Source organism: Aotus nancymaae, unplaced genomic scaffold (assembly GCF_030222135.1).
Source record: "Aotus nancymaae isolate 86718 unplaced genomic scaffold, 86718_ANA_hifiasm-v0.15.2.pri h1tg000021l, whole genome shotgun sequence".
Lineage (NCBI taxonomy): Eukaryota > Metazoa > Chordata > Mammalia > Primates > Aotidae > Aotus > Aotus nancymaae.
In genome coordinates this window covers 14,492,109-14,516,957 of record NW_026988433.1, presented here as the reverse complement: position 1 = coordinate 14,516,957, position 24,849 = coordinate 14,492,109, and the positions used below count along the sequence as shown (strand labels likewise).

General features: G+C 43.4%; 1 long non-coding RNA gene across 1 annotated transcript in view; it reads left to right on the top strand.

The window, feature by feature from the left end:
* The window catches only part of LOC105728561 (uncharacterized), a 183,804-nt gene extending 159,569 nt beyond the window's left edge, over positions 1-24,235 (top strand). Inside the window, exon 9 of the long non-coding RNA XR_010343816.1 lies at positions 23,842-24,235. This is a non-coding gene — a long non-coding RNA (uncharacterized LOC105728561). The remainder of the gene's footprint in view (positions 1-23,841) is intronic.
* Positions 24,236-24,849: the final 614 nt, after the last annotated feature.

Genomic DNA, 24,849 nt, shown 5'->3' with positions numbered 1-24,849 from the left:
GTGAGGGGATACACTTGAAAGTTTCCTCTTTGAGTTATTAGACCTCATTAAAATTCATACTCAGCTACTATGTGATTATCAATATAATTCTTCAACAATGAGTATACTGAGAATTTACAAATATAATATTATGGCAAATTCATTATTTAAGGGATGTCTATGTTGAATCATAAAATGCAAAAGATTTTTTAATAAGCCCGTTTAAGTTCACAAATAGTTTTTGAATGCCTAATTTGTGCTAGGCACTAGAAATCCATTGCATCTGAACAAGACACTGTTGCTACCTCTGAGAAGCCCATGGTTTAGTGAAGAATTCTTTACTTTAATTACAATGTAGAGTAAAAAATCCTTATATTAGAATAGGTTAAAGGGAAACACATCTGTTCTTAAATCTACCCTGATTTCTGCATTATATACTCATGTTTACCCACCTGATTCGTTCTGTAAATATTCCTTCCATGTTCCAGCTCTGGGTTTTGATCTTCTCCTTTTCCTATTTCCTTGGGATCTGTGAGTTCCTTAATAATTAAACAGGGGCTATATTAGTTAAGGCTTTTTTAGTTGCAAGTAACAGAAACCCAACTCAACCTTGCTCAAGCCACAAAAAGGGATATTTAGTGGCTTATACAAGTGAACTGTCAAAGGGAGTAGGGCTTGCTTCAGGCTCAGCTGGATCCAGCGGCTCAGATAATGACATCAGGACTCAATCTCTCTCTTTTCTTTTCTCTTTTATGTTTTCATTTGTTTTCTGTTTTAGCTTTTTCAACATGGCGACCCCATGCAGCTTTATTTTACATGGTCTTCACATCACCCAATTGTACAGATGAAGAAGTTCTCTGTACTGAAGGGTGTGGTTTTTGTTTTTTAAAGTTTACATTGACTAAATCACCTTGACTAAGGGAAGGAAAATATTTTGGCCAGATCTGGGTCACAGATTGTCATGGGCTGAATTGTGTCCCCTCAAAATGTGTATGTTGAAGTCTTAACCCCTAATACTTCAGAATGTGATTGTATTTGGAGATGGGGTTTTAAAGAGGTGATTAAGGCTAAAATGAAGTCATTAGAGTGGGCCCTAATCCATTATGACTGGTGTTGTTATAATAAGAGGTGATTAGAACAAAAACAGGTATAGAGGGAAAACCAAGTGAAGACACAAGAAGAAGGCGGTCGTCTGCAAGCCAAAGAGAGAGGCCTCAGAAGAAACCAACCGTGCTGACACCTTGATATGAAACTTCTAGCCTCCAGCACTATGAGAAAATACATTTCTTCACTTTGGGAGGCCGAAGTGGGTGGATCACTTGAGGCTAGGAGTTCTACAACAGCCTGGTCAACATGGTGAAACCCTGTCTCTATGAAAAATATGAAGATGAGTTAGGTGTGGTGGTGTATACCTGTAATCCCGGCTACTTGGGAGTCTGAGGCATAAGAATCACTTGAACCTGGAAGGTGGAAGTTATAGTGAGCTGAGATTGTGTCACCACACTCCAGCCTGGGTGACAGAGCAAGACTCTGTCTTAAAAAAAAAAAAAAAAAAATTTCAGCTGTTAAAGCCACTCAATCTGTGTTACCCTGTTATGGCAGCCTTAGCAATCTCATACACAGATCCAGCTCTAGAACTGAGGGTGGATTTATTTAGGTCCCACTTGAAGTAGCCTGTGAGTAGAAGGGGAGTGGTTCCCTAAAGGGAAACTGAGGGACTTTTATCATAAGGAAGAATAATGGGTGCTGGTAGAAAAAAAATGGCAGTGTCCATTGCTGGGTCATAATAATTATCTAACATCCATTATCTGTTGGGTCTTGAAAGTACCTTATACTTAATACAACAGCCCATGAGGTAGATACTTAATAGGTGTGAAAACTGAGGCACACGCAGATAAAGCGACTTACCCAACTTTGGGTGGTCAGCAAGTAGCAGAGCCAAGATTGACATCCACACGTGTCTGGCTCCAGAACCTCCTCTTTTTATTGCTATATCTTGAGAGCCAATGACGGCTAGTTTTGGATCCTATAGCTCTTTTATCCCCAAGACTGAAAAAGCTCTGGCATGAGGCATGGGAAGGATGTGTTTCATGTTAATTAAGGAAAATTCACAGTCTGCAGAATTCACAAGTTTGTTTTGGAGCTGTGTCTGATCTAAGCAAGCCCTTGACCGATTTGAGTTAATTAGCATTGCAGAACACGAAGTAATTACTGTTGTTCCTCAGAATTGCGGGTGGGGAGATACTCAGTGACTTGTAACCACGCCAGCCCTGACTCCTAAGTCGAAGGCTCAGAACTTCAAATCCTCAGCTAGGAGACAAGGTGGAGCAATTCATTAATTACTGTGCTTTTTTTCTCTCTTGTGTGTTTACTATGTTTTCTGTCACATGAATACCAAGGCAAGCCTCATAGCTTCCTGAATCAGTGGGCTGAAGTCTACAACTGAGTAGAGGACCTGTCCTGAATTTCATGAACAGGATCTCCAGTTTGAAGCATGTAAGCTTAGGAAACAAATTCAGAAAATATCAGACCCATACATGGTCATCATAACTTTTCCAAATGGGTCTGATATTTCTTTTGAAACCATCTCGTGGCTCTATCTGTAAATCCTGATTGTTTTTGGCAGGATTTGTTGGTTGCAAGACAGGGCAATCTATGTAGGCTCGTTCAAAAACAAAATTTAAGGGATTCTTGTTATTGAGTCCTTATCATCTGAGTCTTGTAGCTGTGAAGTTGTGCAGAGAAGCAAAAGTTGTTGGTTAGCAGTGGTGGCTCATGCCTGGAATCCTGTTACCAGAAACGGGTCTAGATCCAGACCCTAAGAGAGAGTTCTTGGATCTTGTGCAAGAAAGAATTGGGGGCGAGTCCACAGAGTAAAGCAAAAACAAGTTTACTAAGAAATAAAGAAATAAAAGAATGGCTTCTCCATAGACCGAGCAGCCCCAAGGGCTGCTGGTTAGCTATTTTTATGGTCGTAGGCTAAACAAGGAGTAGATTATTCATGAGTTTTCCAGGAAGGGGGCAGGGATTTCCTGGAATTGAGAGTTCCTATTCCTTTTAGACTATATAGGGTAACTTCTGGATGTTACCATGGCATTTGTAAGCTATCATGGTGCTGGTGGGAGTGTCTTTTAGCATGCTGATGTATTAGAATTAGTGTAATAAGTAGTGAAGATGACCATAGGTCATTTTTGTTACCGTCTTGGTTTTGGCCAGGTTACTTCTTTACTGCATCCTGTTTTATCACCAGGGTCTTTGTGACCTCTATCTTGTGATACCAGTCCTGCTGACCACCTAACTCATCCTGTAACCAAGACTGCCTAGCCTCCTGCGAATGCAGCCCACCAGGTCTCAGCCTCCTTTAGTTCAAATGCCTCTGACAATCCCAGTACTTTGAGAGGTGGAGGAGGGAGGATTGCTTGAGGCCAAGAGTTCCAGACAAGCCTGGGAAACACAGAATGACCCCATCTCTAAAAATAAAAAAGAAACATTAGCCAGGCATGCCGGTGTGTGCCTGTAGTTCCTGCTACTTGGGAGGCTGAGGATTACTTGAAGCCCAGAGTTTGAGGCTACAGTGAGCTCTGATCATGCCACTCCACTCCAGCCTGAGTGATGATGGAGCGAGACCCTTTCTTAAAAAAAAAAAAAAAACGTTGTTATAAAATGTTTTTCCATAATTACACAATTTGAACTATGAAAAATTTTAATAATTAAATGAGTTTCCCTACTTAATATTAGCATGAAGATTTTTCCTTTTTTTTTTTTTGAGACAGAGTTTCGCTCTTGATACCCAGGCTGGAGTGCAATGGCGCGATCTCGGCTCACCGCAACCTCCGCCTCCTGGGTTCAGGCAATTCTCCTGCCTCAGCCTCCTGAGTAGCTGGGATTACAGGCACGCACCACCGTGCCCAGCTAATTTTTTGTATTAGTAGAGACGGGGTTTCACCATGTTGACCGGGATGGTCTCGATCTCTTGACCTTGTGATCCACCCGCCTCGGCCTCCCAAAGTGCTGGGATTACAGGCTTGAGCCACCGTGCCTGGCCTGATTTTTCCTTTTTTTTCTTTCTTTTATTTTTATTTTACTTTAAGTTCTGGGGTACATGTGCAGAATGTGCAGGTTTGTTACATAGGTATACATGTGCCATGGTAGTTTGCTGCACCTATTGACCCATATTCTAAGTTCCCTTCTCTCATCCCCCACCCCCCGACATGCCCTGGTGTGTGATGTTCCCCTCCCTGTGTCCATGTCTTCTCATTGTTCAACTCCAACTTATGGGTGAGAATATGAGGTGTTCGGTTTTCTGTTTCTGTGTTACTTTGCTAGCATGAAGCCTTTTCTACCACATCAATTTCCTTGTGACTCCATCTCTCAAAGGCCCCCCAAATTTTGAATGCCTATCATATGTCCTTGCATGGATTCCTGTTTTTTTTTTTTTTTTTTTTTTTTTTACAACCAGTGAGTCCTGTCAAAGCGAATCAGTCTCTCACTGACTGTCTGACCCTGGTGCATGTACAATATAAGCCAACTGCAAATGTGTAATTGAAAATCTTGTCTAAGATGTAGGATTCCATGAAGCTGATGAAAGTGATGTTAAAACATGCTTAAAAAACAGACAAAATCACAGATGACCCCTGAGAATCCAGCAGCGTTGGAAGAGTCAATGCTGGTATTCAGCCTGAATCTGCAGGTTCAGCTGTGTAGGTTGTCGTGGTGACTGTTCTGAGAACTACTGGCAGTCATTTGTTAAGAAATAAAGCAACTTGGAGGACATCAGGACAATTCTCTGTTCTGAGAATTGTTCAGTGCCTGTATCAAACCAGTTACTCAATATTTTGAATACCATCTCAAGAAGGGTTAACAGTTGAAGCAAAAAAAAAATGACAAGGAAAACGACTCAGTGAACACTTCAAAAGAGAAATATTTAAATATCAAAAGATTCAAGAGAGCCTTAGGAAAAATTGGTAAAGCCCTTGAATATTTTTTAAAATGACCTTTTTGTTTTATGCTATGGAAGCCAAACCTGAAGTGAAGGATTTTGTCAGAAAAATTACAACCAAAAAAAAATTACTACTTAATTCATTTTCTGTTCTTTAAAGAATTCATGCACAGTTGAAATGGACACCTAGATTTTGTTATTTTGATAAGGCATAGTTTTATTTTTTTAAGCTCACATTTCCAATCAAGTCCCTTTCCTCTTCTACAATTTGCTATGAAAATTTGGGCTCAAGCCGGGCTCAGTGGCTCACGCCTGTAATCCCAGCACTTTGGGAGGCTGATGCAGGCGGATCACCTGAGGTCAGGAGTTCAAGACCAGCCTGACCAACATGGAGAAACCCCGTCTCTACTAAAAGTACAAAATTAGCCCAGCATGGTGGTGCATGCCTATAATCCCAGCTACTAGGGAGGCTGAGGCAGGAGAATTGCTTGAACCTCGGAGTTGGAGGTTGTGGTGAGCAGAGATCACGCCATTGCACTCCAGCCTGGGCTACAAGAGTGAAACTCCATCTCAAAAAAAGAAAACAACAACAAAAATAAAATAAAAACACAAACAAAAGTTTGGGCTCAGGATTAAGAATCATTTTATTTAAAACCTTTTCATTAAAATAAAAAACATTTTTTTTCTTCCATGGATCAGGTGTTCCATTTTAAAGAGTCGCTTTCAATGTCTTTCTTCCACCAGGGGCTGCAGAGTCTTCCCCTTCCACGTTTTGTCATGGTGGCTCCATTTCTCTGCCTCCCTCTTCACATCTATGCTCTCTGCTCACTCATGAGCCATAATGATGGCTGGCCCCTCCCTAGCCATAGGTTATTGGATCGGGGGTGGGCCATGACCCAAGAGCATTGATTCCATAGGCTGGCCAAGGACTAGACTTGATAAAAAGGGCATAAGACTGGACCAGATGGACTCATTCTTAGGACTCTCTAAAGAACGTGGTCAGAGTTAGCTAGATACCACAATGACCCTGATAGTAAAATGACACAACAATGCTCCTGTTGTTTTGGGTCAAGAGCAAGTTTCAGGAGTAAAACTGAGTAACCCAACAGAACCAAGATGTTGTTTGGGCCCCAGAGTTCTCACCTATTCCTCTTCTCCTGTCATATGCATTGGGTACTCTTCTCCTGGTGACAATACTACAAATTTTCTCCATCCATGTCATATGGTAGAACCGATCTTATCCTTAGATGAGGGTCATCATGTGACCCAGTCCTGGACAATCAGCTCACTACGTGCCCTTAGCCATAATGGTTAGTTATGAATTAGTATGAGCATGCTACCTAACTTAAGCCAGTAACAGTCAGATGGAGGACTTTTGTTTGAATTTGTTAGAGAAAGAGAACCCAGGAGGGTGTACCTCTGAAACTACTAGCAGTCATTTGTTAAGAAGAAATAAAGCAACTTGGAGGACATCAGGACCAAGAGGTAGAGAGAAAATAAATCCTATTGGATTCAACTATGCCTGAAACCAGCTACTGCCACAGACTTCCAGCCAATATTTCTCTCTTTGCCTAGGCTGGTTTGGATTGGGCTTTATGTTGCTTGTTATGGAAAGAGCCACAAGCAACACAACGTTGTTTATTTGATTATAATAATAATAACCCCTTTTAACCATTCCAAGATATGTTTTTAGTCATAATTCCCTCTGATTCTCTTAACAATACGGTGATGCAGACAGGGCAAGTGTTATCATCTTGATTACTGCCAGATGTAGGGAGCTACAGTGATGCTTTCTTAAGTACTTGGAAAACACAAGGAGTAAAGATTGCCACCTAAGGGTTAAAACGAAGTTAATATATTACGGATCAGAGCAGAGTAATGCAAAGTAACCTTTAAGAGACAGGATGGCTCCCAGGCTTGCAAGACTTGGCTGTCACACAATCGAATGTATTAACATATTTAAAGAGACTGTGTCCACCATGGAAGCCTAGAGGACAGAGTTGCAAAGGCAGCTTGTCCAATAGAGGATTCTCAGTCTTTCAATATCTCTTGTTCCAGTGGCCAGACTAGATCTAGAGACATGCTTTCAGCTACAAGACATATAAAAGCAGATTGGTAATAGTAGTCAATTAAAGGTGGCTGAAACTTCCTTGCCACACCTCCCATTGTGAGGCAGGGTCTCATTCCCTTCCCCTTGAATCTGGGCTTACTCTCTGACTTACTTTTAAAAAAGAAGGAAGCAGAAGCAATGCTGTATCATTTCCAAGGCTGAGCTGAAAAAGATTTGCAACTCCCACTTTTGCACACTTTGAAGACTTCCTTTTGAAATCCAACTGGCCATGCTGTGAGAAGTCTAAACTATGTAGAGTGAACTGTCAGCACCAATTGCCAGTCACATGAATGAGCTATTTTGGACATTCTGGCTCAACTGAACTTCCAGTTGACTCCCAGTCAATACCCTGTGGAACAGAATAACCACCCAGCTGAGCCTAGTCAACTCAAAGAATCATTAGAGATAATAAATGGTTTAAATCATTGAGTTTTTGGGTGACTTTAATAATGCAACAGATAACTGAGATAACAGTGGCTTAAACAACAAAGACATTTAATGGTCTACTTTAATTGGAAGTCTGGATGTTGGAAGTTTCAGGTTGGGTGTAGTTGATCAACAATGTCATCAATTGTCTGTACTCTTTCTTCTTTTCCATTCTGCAATCCTTAGCACATTGGCTTTTCATCCCCCTCATGGTGTCATGTCATGGTGGCAAGAAGGCTGCTGCATCTCCAGGTATCACATCCACATTTAAAGCAGAAAAAAGGGAAAGGGGTAGTGCCAGTGAGGTCTTCTCTTGCCTCTGTTCACTTCTTCAGGAAGCTGAATGTCTTTCTGGAAGTCCCTAGGAGAATTTGACAGTGTATCTCATTGGTCAGATGTGACCACCCTTGTTAGCACAGAAAGTGAGTCTATGTTTTTCTAATCTCTATAGTGTGAAGTAGCCATGGAAAATGGGATTAGCAAGGCCTTTTGGTAGCAACCAAAAGTCTCTAGTTTTGGTGTCAGCCCAAAATCCCTGCCATGAGATAAATGCAGACTGACTTGTGATAGTTATGATCCCATTTGAACTATCCTTTCCATAGAGGCTTGCTCCCAGCCATTTCAATCTAGTGCCACTAAACATTCAATGAATGCATCCATCACTCTTTGTCTCAATTTTGTTAATCAGAAATCCACATTATCATTTATTTCACCAGGTTGATCTTCTTACTAGGAGAAACAGTGCTGGTTGTGTGAACTTTCTGAGTCAGTCTATCTCTACAACAGTAATTTCTCTCTCTCCCTTCCCTTCTCTATCTCTCTTTTTAAGAGGTAAAGTCTCACTCTGTTGCCCAGGCTGGAGTGGAGGGGCACAATCATAGCTCACTGCAACCTTCTGGGCTCAAGCAATCTTCCTGCGTCAGCCTCCCAAGTAGCTGGGATACAGGTAGCACCACCATGCCCAGCTAATTGTTAAATTTTTGAAGAGATGAGGGTCTTGCTAGGCTGGAGGTATTGCCTAGACTGGTCTTGAACTCCTGGCCTCAAGAGATCCTCCCACCTCAGCCTCCCAAAGTGTTGGGATTATAGGCATGAGACACCACACCCAGCAATTTCTCTTTATAAATGAATAAATTGCCATCTGGTTTATACTTCAGTCTTAAGATATGGCTAATGTGAGTTTAATGCTGAGATACTACCACTCTCAGTGTGTTGAAAAAGTCAAGTCTTAATATTTGTAAGGGTCTGGTTAAAGTCATCTAATCTTCATGCTGTCATGTGAATCTCTTTGGGAGACAGCTTGCTGGTTCTTTCTTTTGGTGGAGACAATTGATGGCTGAGAGAAAGCACCTGAATTAGAGATGAGAGTCGAGCTGAATAGTCATTTGTCCTGCTCCCTGCCCTCTTGAATACACAGAAACCCTCATGACTTTAGGCTTTTGGAGATGTTTGACCTCATGTTCCAGATTTTATAATTCTATTCTGATTTTGAACAATCTGCCTGTTAACCTCAGAAGGTCAGTGTCATGACTAAGAACATCGTCAGCTTGGGCTTGTCTCCCAGCTCTACCCCACGTTGACGGTGTGATCTTGTGCAAATGTTTTCCCCTCTCTGAGCCTCAGTTTCCTCATCTGTAAAATGGAGACAGTATTCAGACCTCCACCTTGCAAAGCTGTCATCAGGATTGATAGCTTTGATGTATGCAATGAGCTTGGCAGAGTATCTGGCTGGAGCTAGTACTCACTAAGGAAAAGCTATTCTTGTTTTTACAGACCTTGTGTCTCAAACTGGAGGTCAGAAAACCTGGTCACCCAGAGTCACACTGTCCTCATCCTTAAAGGCCCTATTCCTACGTTCTGTAATTATTCAGTGAATGTCAATGGTGCACGTAACACCTCACTCCGCGTTGAAGGGGATAGAAGAGAAGAAATGTAAGACATGCTCCCTGGGCTCAGGGAAGGTATAACTTAGTTGGACAGACAATATATAAAAACATGAAATGGTTAAGTAACCATGCACAACATATCAAGATGATGGAGCAGCCAGGAGTACAGTGAAGGCTGCTTCAGCACCATTTGTTCTGTCCTCTTGTAGTGAAATTAGCAGTGGACTTGAAGTCAGACAGCCTTCCCTGGACACTCCACACCCCAGGCTGGGTTAGAGACCATCCACTGCCCCTGGCTATTCCCTTTTGTACTGCTTACCATGCTTAAATGTAATGGCCTGTTTACTGTCAGTCTCCCCTATTAAATTGGCAGCAATGGCAGGCAGGCACTCATTCACTGAGGAAATATTTATTGGGCACCTGCTGTGTGCCAAATGCTGTTCTAGGCAATGAGAACAACACAGTCATAGCCTATATCCTTGGAAAAATCACAGTCTAAGCTTATAGAAAGAAAGTAAACAGGGAAAGACATAGATATATACAATGTCAGGTGGCCCTAAGTCCTGGGAAGAAACATAAATCAGGGTAACGAATGTTATAGACATGGAGATGCATTACCCGAGGCCCTCCAAGAGAGGTCTTCCTGTCCAGCTGCAGGTAGTGTCATCAGCAGGCTGCCCCGACCTGTATTCTCCTTCAGGGTCTGCCTCAGCTGCAGAGAGCCACCTTGCTCAAGCTCATGTCTGTCCCAGGGCCATCTACATCCAGTGACTTAAGTGAGGTGGGAATATAAAAGCACAGCCATTTCAACCTGACTCAGGACATTGATGGACAGCATTCTCTGCAGAGCTCTTTGTCAGGGTGGATGAGGCTTTGTGGAGCCTAAAATGGTGTATCTCCCCCTCTGTCCAATTCTGCTTCTTCCCCTTTTGCGTTTACAGGGTCTGATCCCTAGAGAACCTCTTAGACCCCACACTCCATCTCTGTTTGCTTCAAGAGAACCTGATCTGTGAGAAGGCATTGGAGCGTGATTACATGGCACCTGTGGGGAGGCTTGGCATCTTGGATGAGATAGCCAGGGAAGGGCACTTTGAGAAGGTGAGTTTAAGCAGGAGAGGAGGGAGTCAGCTGTGCTAAGTTATGGAGGAACTGTGTTCCAGGCACAAGGTACAGCAAGTCCCAAAGCCCTGAGATAGGAATGTACTTGGCACATGTGAGCATTACCAGCAAGGCAGCCTGGTGGGCTTAAGCCCAGGGATGTAAGCCGACTGTTAGAATGCACATTGAAAGGCAGCCAGAAGTTCACACGTGCAGGGGCATCTCCACCTTATATCCCTAGTGTACATGGTAGATGCTCAATAAGTGTCTGCTGAACCTAACTGGGTTCTCATTCCAGTTCCTTTCTTCTCTCTGTGTGTGACCTTGGACAGGTGGTTACTTAATCTTTCAGTGCCTCAGTTTCCCCACCTGTAGTCAGCAGCACAGGTGGAACTCCTGAGTTCTGATTTGGAGCTCTTGCTGCCATGTTATTTTCTCTTCTTGCAAAGTCTCTTCCCTCTCCCTCCAGGGATTTGGAGCACACCTGGTCCCACCCCCAGACTCTCAGCGGATGGTTCCCACTAGAAAGGTGGATGATTTTAGCAGCTCAGCCCCACATCCTGGAGCCCCTGAGCTGCGAAGCAGCTGCATCAGGGCAGTGGGTGGGGGAGGTGGCAGAGCTGGGAGGGAAAGTTAGATTTTTCTCCTCTGATAATAAATAAACCCAATTAAGGTGTCCCCACACTCATGGGTAGGGTGCTCCATTGGTGGGCCTTATTGCTTAGATAAAAACTGCAATATCTGAAAATTGTCTCAGGCACCTAAGAACTCCCATTTTATGACTTGCACGTGCCTGGAATAAATTGCTTTAGCTGCCTTGTTATATATAATTCAGATCCTTATGGATGCGGGTGGGATGCGTAACACTCCTGTAATGATTTATTCATTGGCGGAGGGGAAGCAGAGTGCACCCACTGGGTTCTTCCCAGCCTGTCTGACAGCTCACAAGGTTGGTGTTGCAGGCATATGCTGGATTAGCCTTGAGAAGGAGGAGCCAGTCTGGGCTCTTTAGCTTTCCTGAAACACAGTCCTGGCTGGGTAAGGGCCACTTTGTCGGTACAAGCCTTTCTCTAAGGCAACCACTAGCTGAGTGAGGGGCTTTGCAAGTATGATTTGAAGCTTCCTCCTTGCCAGCTTGGATACTTGTATTTCCATTTTACTGATGAGGAAATAAGGATCAGAGAAGTTACGTGACTTGCCCAAGGTCACCCAGCCAGCCAAGCAGTAATGGGATTTTCATATCAGATGAATTGGCCTTCACTTGCCCATTTGCACCTGAGCCAGGTGCTCAACACACACAAACTCACTTCCTCTTTGGTACCAGGCAGGGAAGTACAGATGATTTATTTCTCATTTTCTAGACAATGTAATGAAAATCAGAGAGGTGAAGGAGCTGCCCAGGTTCACCCCTCTAGAAATAGAATGCCTGGGATTTTAACTGAGGCAGGTCAACATTCATTCATTCATTCACTCACTCACTCATTCATTCATTCCTGTATTCATTAATTAATTCATTCAACCTCTCCATGCCTCAGTTTCCTCCTTTGTCAACTGGAGATAATATTAGTACCTACCTTGTGGGATTGTTGTGAGGATTAAATGAGGGGTTAAAAAATTAATTAATACAAATAAAGTGCATAGAATCAAGGTCTGGTCCCAGAAAAGTACACAATAGATTTTTAGCTACAATAATAATTATTTTATCCTTCACTTATTCATTCTTTTATTCCACAGATATTTTTAGGTAGCCTACTATGTGTTGGGTACTTTCTTATGGGTATTGCACATGAGCTCATTTTTATTCTCACTACTGCCTTCATCTTGTAAATGAGGAAACAGCTCCTAGACATGAAATAAATTGAGGGTATTCCTCTGATTAGGAGGTGAGTGAGTTACATTTTCCAAAGTAGATGAACATTCATACATTTATTCACTTGTTCATTTGATATATTTTTATTAAAATATGTGTGCTATAGGTGCTTCACTCATTTTTGTTGATTAAACACATGAATGAACACACTGGGGGACAAGGCTGGTTCCCATTCTCAAAGCACTTATGATTTCTTGCATGGGTTAAGAATGAGTAGACAGGAAATGATCACACTTCATGAATTCTACAATGCACTTTTTTTTTTTCATTTATTAACCTCTCTGAAATTGGGATGCATTTTGCAGTTGAAGGTGTTGTAAGATCACTGTAGGCTAGTAGTGGTCAGGATGAGGTTGGCCTTTCAGTGAAGCTATCTTTTAAGAATTCTTGTGGCTGGGCACGGTGGCTCACACCTGTAATCTCAGCACTGTGGGAGGCCAAGGCAAGCAGATCACTTGAGGTGAGGAGTTCGAGACCAGCCTGGCCAACATGAAATCCTGACTCTACTAAAAATATAAAAATTAGCCTGGCATGGTGGTGGGTGCCTATAATCCCAGCTACCCAGGAGGCGGAGGCAGGAGAATCGCTTGAACGTGGGAGGTGGAGGTTGCAGTGAGCCAAGATTGCACCACTGCACTCCAGCCTGGGCAACAGAGTGTTTCCGTCTAAAAAAAAAAAATGAATTCTTGTATCTTCAAGTGTTTTTTTGAGACTGTCTTGCTTGGATGCCCAGGCTAGCATGCAGTGGTGCAGTCATAGCTCACTGCAGCCCCAGTCTTCCAGTCTCAAGTGATTCTCCTGTCTCAGCCTCCTGAGTGGCTAGGACTATGTGCACATGCTACCCTGCCTGAGTAGTTTTTTTTTGAAACAGAACCTTGCTCTGTCACCAAGCTGGAGTACAGTGGGCATGATCTTGGCTCACTGCAACCTCCGCCTCCTGGGTTCAAGCGATTCTCCTGCCTCAGCCTCCTTAGTAGTGGGGACTACAGGCATATGCCACTATGCCCAGCTAACTTTTTTATTTTTAGTAGAGACGGGGTTTCACCATGTTGGCCAGGATGGTCTCAATCTCTTGACCTCGTGATCCACCCACCTTGGCCTTCCAAAGTGCTGAGATTATAGGCATGAGCCACCGCACCTGGCCTCTTTAATGTTCTTAATGGCACAGTGGAGAATGTCTTGTAAGAAAACGTGGACATGGGCAACCATGATTTTAAAAATCATTTAGAAGATACAGACTTTGTACTGAAAATAATTGGAATATCTCAGTTAATGTATTTTACTTGTATTTTCTTTTTTTTAAAAAAAGTATGTGCAGAGTGATATGTGATAAAAATTGATGTTTAAATAAATCTAAAAGTGCTTTTTAACTAATACAAACAATTCTAAGTGATAAGAAAGCATTGTGACTCCTAGGTATACCCAAGAGACTTGAAGGCATATGTCTGCCCAAAACACATGTACATGAATGTTTATAACAATAGCAAAAAAATGTGTGAACAAACCAAATATCCATCAACTGATGAATGGATAAGCAAAATGTGATCTGTCCATACGGCAGAATATTATTTGACCACAAAAGGTTGTGAAGTATGCATACATGCTACAACATGGATAAACCTTGAAAATGTTATGCTAAGTGAAAGTGCCAATCATAGCCAGTCGCGGTGGCTCACGCCTGTAATCCCAGCACTTTGGGAGGCCGAGGCAGGTGGATCACCTGAGGTCGGGTCGGGAGTTCGAGACCAGCCTGATCAACATGGAGAAACCTTGTCTCTACTAAAAATACAAGGTTAGCCAGGAGTGGTGGTGCATGCCTGTAATCCCAGCTACTTAGAAGGCTGAGGCAGAATTGCTTGAACCCAGGAGGCAGAGGTTGTGGTGAGCCGAGATGGCACCATTGCACCTCTCCAGCCTGGGCAACAAGAGCAAAACTCCATCTCAAAAAAAAAAAAAAAAAAAAAAGTACCAATTATAATACTGAAAAACACAATCCCAAACACCCTAATCTCGAATACTGAAATCCTTAAAGATCAAAATTTCTGGCCAGTCGCTGTGGCTCATGCCTTTAAGTGCTGATGCCTTTAATCAGCACTTTGGGAAGCCGAGGTGGGCAAATCATGAGATCAGGAGTTTGAGACCAGCCTGACCAACATGGTGAAATCCCATCTCTACTAAAAATAAAAAAATTAGCTGGACGTGGTGGTGTGCACCTGTAATCCCACCTACTCAGGAGGCTGAGGTGGGAGAATTGCTTGAACCCAGGAGGTGTTTGCCACTGCACTCCAGCCTAGGTGATAGAGCGAGACTCCGTCTCAAAAAAGAAAAAAAATCAAAATTTCTAAAGATCAAAATCCCTAAAGTTTAAAATCCCCAAAATCACAATTAGTGCATTTTTGGTTGCTTGCAGAATAGTTGCATCTTGTTAGGTGGAACTATAACCTTGTTATTGTCTTTTTTAAAAAAATTAAGTATGTTTTAAGGTGATTCGGATGGGTACCAAGTTGTGTATGGGTGCCAAGTTGTGTATGGGTACCAAGTTGTGTATGGGTGCCAAGTTGTGTATGGGTACCAAGTTGTGTATGGGTGCCAAGTTGTGTATGGGTACCAAGTTGTGTATGGGTACCAAGTTGTGTATGGGTGCCAAGTTGTGTATGGGTGCCAAGTTGACAAAGGTGGGCTTAATTTGGTCAAGTTTAACCTAGCCAAGCATTATTTTGGGTGTGTCAGTGAGGATGTTTCCAGAAGAGATTAATGTGTGAGTCTGAGTGGACTGGGGGGTGATGATCTGCACTCAGTGATGGCGGACACCATTCAGTTGGCTGAGGGTCTGGAGAGAACAAATTAAAAAAGGTGAATTGATCTCTCTCTTCTGAGAGACGGGACAGACTCTTCTTCTGCTGTTTTTGATTGATCTGATCACTAGACTTAGGTTGCCCGTCATAGTATTTCAGATGACCACGAGTTATATAAAGAAATAGCTGCTCATAACATTTATACTGGTGTGACTGTCACTAGCATACTTGAGTGTTTATGCTTACAAAAATACATGTTATTATTGCTTATTTTATTGTATTGTGTGGCCACTGTTGGTGAGAGTGTAAGTTAGTTCAACCATTGTGGAAGACAGTGTGGTGATTCCTCAAGGATCTAGAACTAGAAATACCATTTGACCCAGCAATCCCATTACTGAGTATGTACCCAAAGGATTAGAAATCATTCTACTATAAAGCCACATGCATGTGTATGTTTACTGCAGCACTGTTCACAATAGCAAAGACTTGGAACCAACCCAAATGCCCATCAATGATAGACTGGATAAAGAAAATGTGGCATAATATACTCCATGCAATACTATGCAGCCATAAAAAAGGATGAGTTCATGTCCTTTGCATGGACATGGATGAAGCTGGAAACCATCATTCTCAGCAAACTAAGACAGAAACAGAAAACCAAACACCGTATGTTCTCACTCATAAGTGGGAGTTGAACAATGATACATGGACACAGGGAGGGGAACATCACACACCAGGGCCTGTCGGGGGGAGGGGGGTGGGAAGCTAGGGGAAGGATAGTATTAGGAGAAATACCTAATGTAGATGACAGGTTGATGTGTGCAGCAAACCACCATGGCACATGTACAACTATGTAACAAATCTGTACGTTCTGCACATGTATCCCAGAACTTAAAGTATAATAAAAAAACTGTACCCCATAAATATATGCAATTATGTGTCAATTTGAAACAAAATTTTACAAATAAAATAATTAAAAATTTTTAAAAAGCAACAAAACAATACCACAAAAGAATACTCCGGCCCAAAATCAATGGTGCCAAGGTTGAGAAACTGAGTTAGTGGCTCTCAACCGTATCAGAACCAGCATCTCCTTGTTATAACCTCCTTCACTTTCCTGAAATAAAATCAATGGGAAATGCACACACACATATATATATATATATATATATATATATATATATATATATGTGTGTGTGTGTGTGTGTATATATATATGTGTGTGTATATATATATGTATATATATATGTATATATATATGTAAAGCATTGTATCAATCTTTTTTAGGGTTACACACAATAATGATAGTGGCTTAGATTTCATGAAACACAATATAATGTAACGTGGTCAATGTTATATTGGGGTAAAGATGGGGCTGGGGAGGCATCCAGGCCTGTCTGGGGGAGCAGGGAAGCCGTCATGGAGGTGGTGGTGGTAGGACAATGTCAAAGCTGAAGCTGCGGGGATAACAAAGAGTGAGAGTGAAAACACAAGTGATCCAGGCAGAGGCTGCGCATGTGCAAAGGCTGGGAGGTGGGAATCTGTTCTTTAAGAAGATGGGCTTTTCCCAATACAGATGCCTGGCTTTACCCTGGGGACTTTGAGGGATGTAAAGATGAGTGAGGCTGAGATCTAGCAGTGAAAATAAATAATCTGTGCCCATTCTCCCAGGTTGGCATCTACAAATAACCCATCAGGTATGTTCAAAGGGAGGAATGAGAGAAGCAGGATGGAGAGTCACTCTTGGATGAGGTTTTAAAAAGCAGGAGAGTCGTGACAATTTTTGCACTGCTAGTGGGATAATGAACAGCACAACCATTCTGGAGGGCAATTAATTTGGCAAAGGGCTAACCTTTTCACCCAGCCTTTCCACAACCATGCCTTCGTCCTAAGGAAATGCTTACAGCAATTCCCAGCTGTCTATTCAGCACACCTGTGCAACAAATGGCAAATCGTGGAATCAGTCTGGATACATGATAAGGGGCTTGTGGGTTCTAGACACCATGGTACCATCACCAAAGGGTCAAGTGTGTTGGGTGAGGGCAGACCTGGATGTCAGGTAAACCTGACTTTAGGCAAACCTTATGCAAGTCTCAGTTTCCCCATGTGTAAGATGGAGATGACCATAATGAAACTTATCTCATAGGGCTGAGGTAGGGATGACATGAACAAAGACACAAGAAGCACTTAGAACAATGTGTAGTGCATCAATAGTAGCCTTATTGATTATTATTTCTTATGGAGCTAATAACATGCTTGGGGGTTATTAAATGATAGTGAAAGATATTCAAGACCTGTCATGAAGTGAAAAAAAGGTAGTTGAGAAGGGACCCCATTTTCATGGGTGTAGATATAGATATAATCTATTTTTTATCTCGGTGCTTTTAAAACATTTCCTAAAGTTTTGAAGGGAACAAGAACACACTGTGTAATCAGGGTGGGAGTACTTTATGCTTTGTTTTTCTAAATAGATACTTTGAAGACATGTGTCTCACTGCAAGAGCACAGAGCATCTCCCAGCTCCATCTTCCATTGGCCAAGGAGACACTTTCTGAGGGTTCCCTGAGCAGCAGGGCTCCATCCTACGGTTTTGATGTGAGTTGAAACTCAGTGCAGGCTGCGTGATCTAAAAATAGGTAGAAAAACTTGAGTCCGTGGCTGTCCCAGTTTTCCCAGTTCTGACGAGGCACTTCAGTTAATAGAGATCAGAAGTTTTAAACCAGGCTGGGCGCAGTGGCTCACACCTGTAATCCCAGCACTTTGGAAGGCCGAGGTGGGTGGATCACCTGAGGTCAGGAGTTCTAGACCAGCCTGGCCAACATGGTAAGAGCCGGTCTCTACTAAAATTATAAAAATTAGCTGGGCATGATGGTGGGTACCTGTAATCCCAGCTACTCGGGAGGCAGGAGAATCTCTTGAACTCAGGAGGCAGAGGTTGCAGTGAGCCGAGATTGTGCCACAGCACTCCAGCCTGGGTGACAGTGGAAGACTATGTCTCAAAGACAAAATAAAATAAAAAGTTTGAAACCAGGCAGTGCTCCTGACAGCTCCCTGGGATGAAGTGGAAAGAGTGGAGCGCCCCCTCCAACCCTCTCCACCCACACCCTGCCCACAGCCAAGGCCCAGGCCTTCACAGGGCAGCTGACTGAGGTGGCGGGGGTGGGGGAGCTGGACCTCCTGCCAGTGATTTCCTTTACTCCTGGAAAATCCTGTCTCTTGGAGCTGCTTCTGCCTCAGGGTCGGCCCTGGTTTGTGTTAACAGCCTCGACTATGAGAGGAAGCACCCTGCTCATAAGCAAGGGGACAGAGCTGTCACTGGCCCCAGGAGGCCAATTTCTTTTCTGAGCTGCTCAGAGAGGAACCAGGGCTCAGACCTGTTGAGTTCATTCCGTTTTCTCTGTTTCCACTGCTGCTAACCTGGCCCATTCTATCTCCATTTTTTTTTTCTTTTTGAATGTTTTTCTCCTTTTAAAATGAGGTGTAACACTACCATAAATCGCAGCTGGATGGGTTTTACATAAGGACACACTCATAGGACACCACATAGATCAAGAGATAGAGCATTTCTCAGACTGCAGCAGCAACATCACCAAAGAGTGCACCGTCACCCTCTCAGTCAGCGTCACCCCAAAGGTAACCCCTCCCTGGCCTCCATCACCATGGGTTCATTCGGCCCATTTAGAACTTTCCATAAATGGAATCGAATAGAATGTCATGTTTTGTGTCTGACTTCTCTGCATTATGTCTGGGAGATTCTTTCACATTCTTGGGGATAGCTGTAGCTCTTTTTTCATTGCTGTGTAGCATTCCACTGTATGAATGGACTGCAATTTTTAAATACATTTTATGTTGATGGGCATGGGGATTGTTTCTGCTTTGTGGATGGTATGAATAAGGCTGCTATAGACATTTCTGTATGTGCCTTTTGATGGATATAAGCCTTTGTTACTACTACTGTAATTTCTTGCCTGGGCAACTGCAATGGTGTTTTCCCTAATATCCTTTCCTCCTTTAATCTACTTTGTGCATAGCTTTCAAAGTAATTTTTTTTTTGAGATGGAGTCTTGCTCTGTCGCCCAGGCTGGAGTGCGGTGGTGCAATCTCAGCTCACTGCAATCTCTACCTCCAGGGTTCAAGCAATTCTCCTGCCTCAGCCTCCTGAGTAGCTGAGATTACAGGTATGTGCCACGATGCACGGCTGCTTTTGTTGTATTTGTAGTAGAGATGGGGTTTCACCATGTTAGCCAGGATGGTCTTGATCTCCTGATCTCGTGATCCACCTGCCTCAGCGTCCCAAAGTTTTGGGATTATAGGCGTGAGCCACTGTGCCCGGCTGATTTTTTTTTTTTTTTTAAAGACAGGATCTTACTCTTTCACTCAGGCTGAAGTGCAGTGGTGCAATCGTAGCTCACTGTAACCTTGAACTCCTGGGCTCAAGTGATCCTCCCACATCAGCCTCCTGAGTAGCTGCGATTACAGGTGTGAGCCATTGTACCCAGCCCAGAGTGATCTTAAATAAAATTGTGTGACTTAGTTGCTTAAGCCTCTAAAGGCTTTCTATTGCACTTAGGACAAACTCCAAACTCTTTACCCTACCCGAAATAATCCTGCATACTCTGGCCTCTGCCTGCCATTCTTGGATTTTTCGAACCTCTCTCTCCTTCACCATGCCTCAGCCATCCTGGCTCTCTTTCTGGTCCTTTGGATATGCTATGCCTATTCCCTGCATGGATCTTGGCACTAGCTGCTCCATCTTCCTGGAATTCCCTTCCGTAAACCTTCTTATGTCTTATCTTTAGCAAATTCTTCCCTGAGCAGCCCACCAGAAAGAGCCCTCAGTTCCTTCATTCTTGGTAGCATTTCTACTCTCGAATACTCCTGTCTTCCCTGCCCTATGAGAGCAGGGCACTTGTTCAACTTACTCACATCAATGACCTCAGTGATTAGTCTGTGATCTGGCTTCTGAATGTTTGTTCATTGGCTGAATGAAGACATTAGCCATAGCGTATTCATCTGTTTTCACACTGCTATAAGGAAATACCTGAGACTGAGTAATTTATAAAGGAAAGAGGCTTAATTGACTCAAAGTTCCACATGACTGGGGAGGCCTCAGGAAACTTAGAATCATGGCAAAAGGAGAAGCAGGCACCTTCTTCACAAGACGGCAGGAGACAGAGTGAGCACGGGGGACATGCCAAACACTTATATAACCGTCAGCTCTCGTGAGAACTCCTTCATTATCATGAGAACAGTGTGGGAGAAACGGCCTCCATGATTCAGTTACCTCTCTCCCTCAACACAGGGGGATTACAATTTGAGATGAGATTTGGATGAGGACACAGAGCCAGATCAAATCACATAGGTATCCAGATCCTTTTTCTTTTTCTTTTCTTTTTTTTTTTAAAAGGAAGTAGTGTGGCCTAGTATAGATGACCTTGGAGATCAGTAATTCATCTGCCTGAGTGTGAGGCAACTCTCCACCTCTTAATAGCTGTTTGATCATAATCCCACCTCCTCATGCCTAACTTTCCCCATTTGTACAATGGGGATCACAGATTGTTGCAGGCATCTCAGACCTACTTTTGCTGTTTATAGAATAGCTATTTTGCAGGGCAGCTGTACTATCCCTATTTTACAGACATATAGGAAGAAAACATTGATTGAATGAAGATTCAGAGACTGCTCGGATCACGCAGGTAACACGTGGCAGTGCCAGGACTTGAACCCAGGTCTGGCTGACCCCAGAGCCCATGCAGACTCCAGTGGGAAGCACTCAATATGCAAATGAATTGAGGTTCTTGCTCTGATCAGGTTGGGTGGCCTGTTGAGTGTTTATATAATAAAAGAATTACACTACCGTGTCCGTAGCTCTTGAAGGTTTATACAACAGTTCCACTGGGTTAACTCACTTGACTCTCCCAGGATACCTGGAAAATGGGCAGGGCCAATAGAGACTCCTTTTTTTTTTTTAATATTTATTAATTTATGAGACAGAGTTTCTGTCACCCAGGCTGGAGTGCAGTGGCATGATCTTGGCTCACTACAACCTCTGCCTTCCAGGTTCAAGCAATTCTCCTGCCTCAGCCTCCCACATTGCTGGGATTATAGGCACCCTCCACCATGCCTGGCAAATTTTTGTATTTTTAGTAGAGATGGGGTTTCACCATGTTGGCACCATGTTGGCCAGGCTGGTCTTGAACTCCTGACCTCAAGTGATCTGTCCTCCTTGGCCTCCCAAAGTGCTGGGATTATAGGCGTGGGCCACCGTGCCTGGCTGGGACTCCTTTGTTTTGCAGGTGAGAGATCTGGGGATTCACAACTTGCCCTGCATCACACTTTGGCCCCCAGACCCACTGCTATTCCTGCTGCCAATAACTCCCGACACTCTGGCCATGCTGTACAGTGGTTTCAGCATTTCCACACGTATTGTCTTGTAGCTCCCTGTAGTTTAGGGTTTAGCATACCACCTTTGCTGTTTTTTAAAATCTTCTCTCTTAAAAAAAACAAAACCGAAAACCAAAAAATGTCAGCCAATCCTAAGCAATATTATCAGTGAACTCATAGTCTGATATTCTTTCAACAAGTATTTGTTGAGCACATAGTATACACCTGACACTGTTTTAGGTTCTGGGAGTACGTCGGTACACCAAAAGAGAAAACCCCTGATCGTAGAGCGAGGGGAGACACACAATAAATGAATTAATAAATGTATACACTATCAGGTGGTGATAGGTGACATAAGGTAAAATAGAGCAGGTGAAGGTGACAGGGCCCAGTAGTGTAATACAATAACTTTACACATAAATTTCAGAATAAAAATGGCCGTTCAGGTACCATCTGGATTTGTCTTATATCACCAGGATTACGTAAAATACATCATGCTGTTTGGAAAATCTTCGAGCAGCCCCAGGAAGGTGGGTCACGTGGGATCGCCCTTTGTTTTTACTGAGCAGGAAACGAGTTCTGAGAAGTGTCGTGATTTTCCTAAGTTCACATAGCCAAAAAGTGCTAGACTTGCGCCCTCTGATTCTGTCTCCTGCCTCTGTCATTTTCTAAATTGGATACAAATTCTGCCCTGAAAGAGTCTGAAGTTACAATTGACCTAGTTTCCCCATGGAGCGGGACTGCCCGTCCACATCCCACCTGGTGCTTAGCTTCACCGGTGTGGGCTGGTGGCGTCTCCCAGCATCCCCAGACCGGAGGACAGGTTACAATTGATCGCCCTGTTGCCTTTGCTCCCCTGACCAGGCTGAGCCACTGCCAGAGATAAACTTGCTGATATTTCAGGGTGGAGATAGCATCTCTCCAGCCATCCTCCTTAATAAGCTTCCAGTCATTGGAGATGGTGATAACCTTATCTCCTTTTACAGATGTTCCTACCTGCCTCCCAGACCCTCATGCAGTTGAGTTCCCCAGGGGCTAGAATAGGTTCCCAACCACCTATTCAGGGTGAAAAACAAAACGGGACTCTCTACTTAGAGAATGGGCATTGGCAACCTGGTGTTTCTTTGAAGAATGAGTGCCCCATTCAAAGATGTTGTCTTATTTGGCCTCAAAATATCTTCCTCTCTATGAGGTATCCAGGGTTTATCTATTTCACTTGGGAAATATGAAGCTCAGAGAGGTCAAGTGAACTGCCTGAGGTTGCACAGCATAGGTGAAGAATGGCCTTAAGATAGGCAGGGCCGGGTGCGGTGGCTCATGCCTGTAATCTCAGCACTTTGGGAGGCCAACACAGGTGGATCACCAGAGGTCAGAAGTTCAAGACCAGCCTGGCCAACATGGTGAAACCCTGTATCTACTAAAAAATGCAAAAATTAGCCGGGTGTGGTGGCAGGTACCTGTAATCCCAGCTACTTGGGAGGCTGAGGCAGGGACAATTGCTTGAACCTGGGAGGCAGAGGTTGCAGTGAGCCGAGATTGTGCCACTGCACTCCAGCCTGGGTGACAGAGCGAGACTCCATCTAAAAAAAAAAAAGAAATAAGATAGGCAGGATAACCTCAGTGCTGTTATGAAGACAAAATTAACACTGGTCATGAAGAAGAGCCTGACAATGAGATATTGCTAAGTGTTGATGTACTCACCCAGCTGGGCGAACCACACTGTGCCAGGCCCAGCAATGGTACGCTGTCACAGTTCTCTTCATTAATAGTAATAATAGTCATGGTATTGTCTTCAAATATAAAGGATTAGGACATCTCTGGGGCTTGTCATGTGTCCTGTCGTGATGCAGGAAATATCTATTGATAAATTGAGAAGATAGCCCCAGCAAGGTCAGGGAAATAATAATTCTTGCTACCATTTACTAAGCACTAACCGTATACCAGTCACTGCACTAAGTACTCTTTAAAAGTATTTTAAAATTAAAATTATACAGACAATTTAGAACAGTGGTTCTCAGCTGAGTTGGAGGAGGGCAATGCGTGGGTACCTTTTTGCTTATCCCAGGTGGGGAGGGCGGAGGATTCTATCAGCATCTAGTAGGTGGAGGCCAGCATCCTACAGGGCCTAGGACAGCACCACACAACCCAAAATTATCTGGTCCCAAATGTCAGTGGTGCTGAGGTTGAGAAACTGCAGTTTAGATTCAAATAGTTCTACAAAGCATGTTGCATAAAATAGCAATTTCCCAGCCTTTCTCTCCTTTTCCTCTCCTTAAAAGCAACCACTTTGCCTTTTTGGTGGGTTATTTTATCTACCTACACTTCTCTAAGTAGCCTGCTTTTCTTTTTTTTAGACTTCCTGATTACTCCATCCTAGACGTGATCTATTGGCTTCTCACTACGAAAGGTGTGAAATTACCTCTCCCTTCTCTGCCCCAACTGTTCCTGCCTATACATAAGACCTTCCCCCGCCCCAGCCACAGCTACAGATCTGTTGTAATGTCTGTTGGATCAATATTCAGTGTTTACATTACTCTAACTGTAAATGATGTTTGCTGTGAATGTTGCAGTCAACTCAGATGACTTTTCCCTCCTACAAAACCTTTTGTTCTCTCTGAAGTTAATAATTGCCTTGTTTTTCCCTTGGCTTCATTTTCTATGTGCTTTCAATTCACTCAACCCTCAAATCTTTGCCAATTGTCTAAATCTCCTTTCAAGATATTCAGATCCATCAGGGAGAAAAATCTATCAAGTTGGCCTCTCAGAAGGAGTCTCTCAGAGCATGCTGAGTGTTTTGCAGGAACTGTTTTTATGGAAGACTCACAGCAGCCCGATGAAGTAGGTGTTATTATCATCATCATTGGACACCTGCGGAACTGGCCCTCAGGGAGGTCATTTGGGTGCTTAATATTACACAGCAATATGCGGAGGATTTGGGACTTGATCCCAGGACTCTGTGACCCCATAACCCTTGGATTCCTTATGTCCCAGAAGATCACTCTTAGAAGAAACCCTTTAACATACCTCCTCTAGGTTGGGTGTGATGGCTCTCGCCTGTAATCCCAGAACTTTGGGAGGCCAAGGTGGGCAGATCACTTGAGGTCAGGAGTTTGAGACCAGCTTCACCAGCACAGGGAAACCCGGTCTCTATTGAAAATACAAAAATTGCTGGGCGCGGTGGCTCACGCCTGTAATCCCAGCACTTTGGGAGGCCGAGGCGGGTGGATCACAAGGTCAAGAGATCGAGACCATCCTGGTCAACATGGTGAAACCCCGTCTCTACTAAAAATACAAAAAATTAGCTGGGCATGGTGGCATGTGCCTGTAATCCCAGCTACTCAGGAGGCTGAGGCAGGAAAATT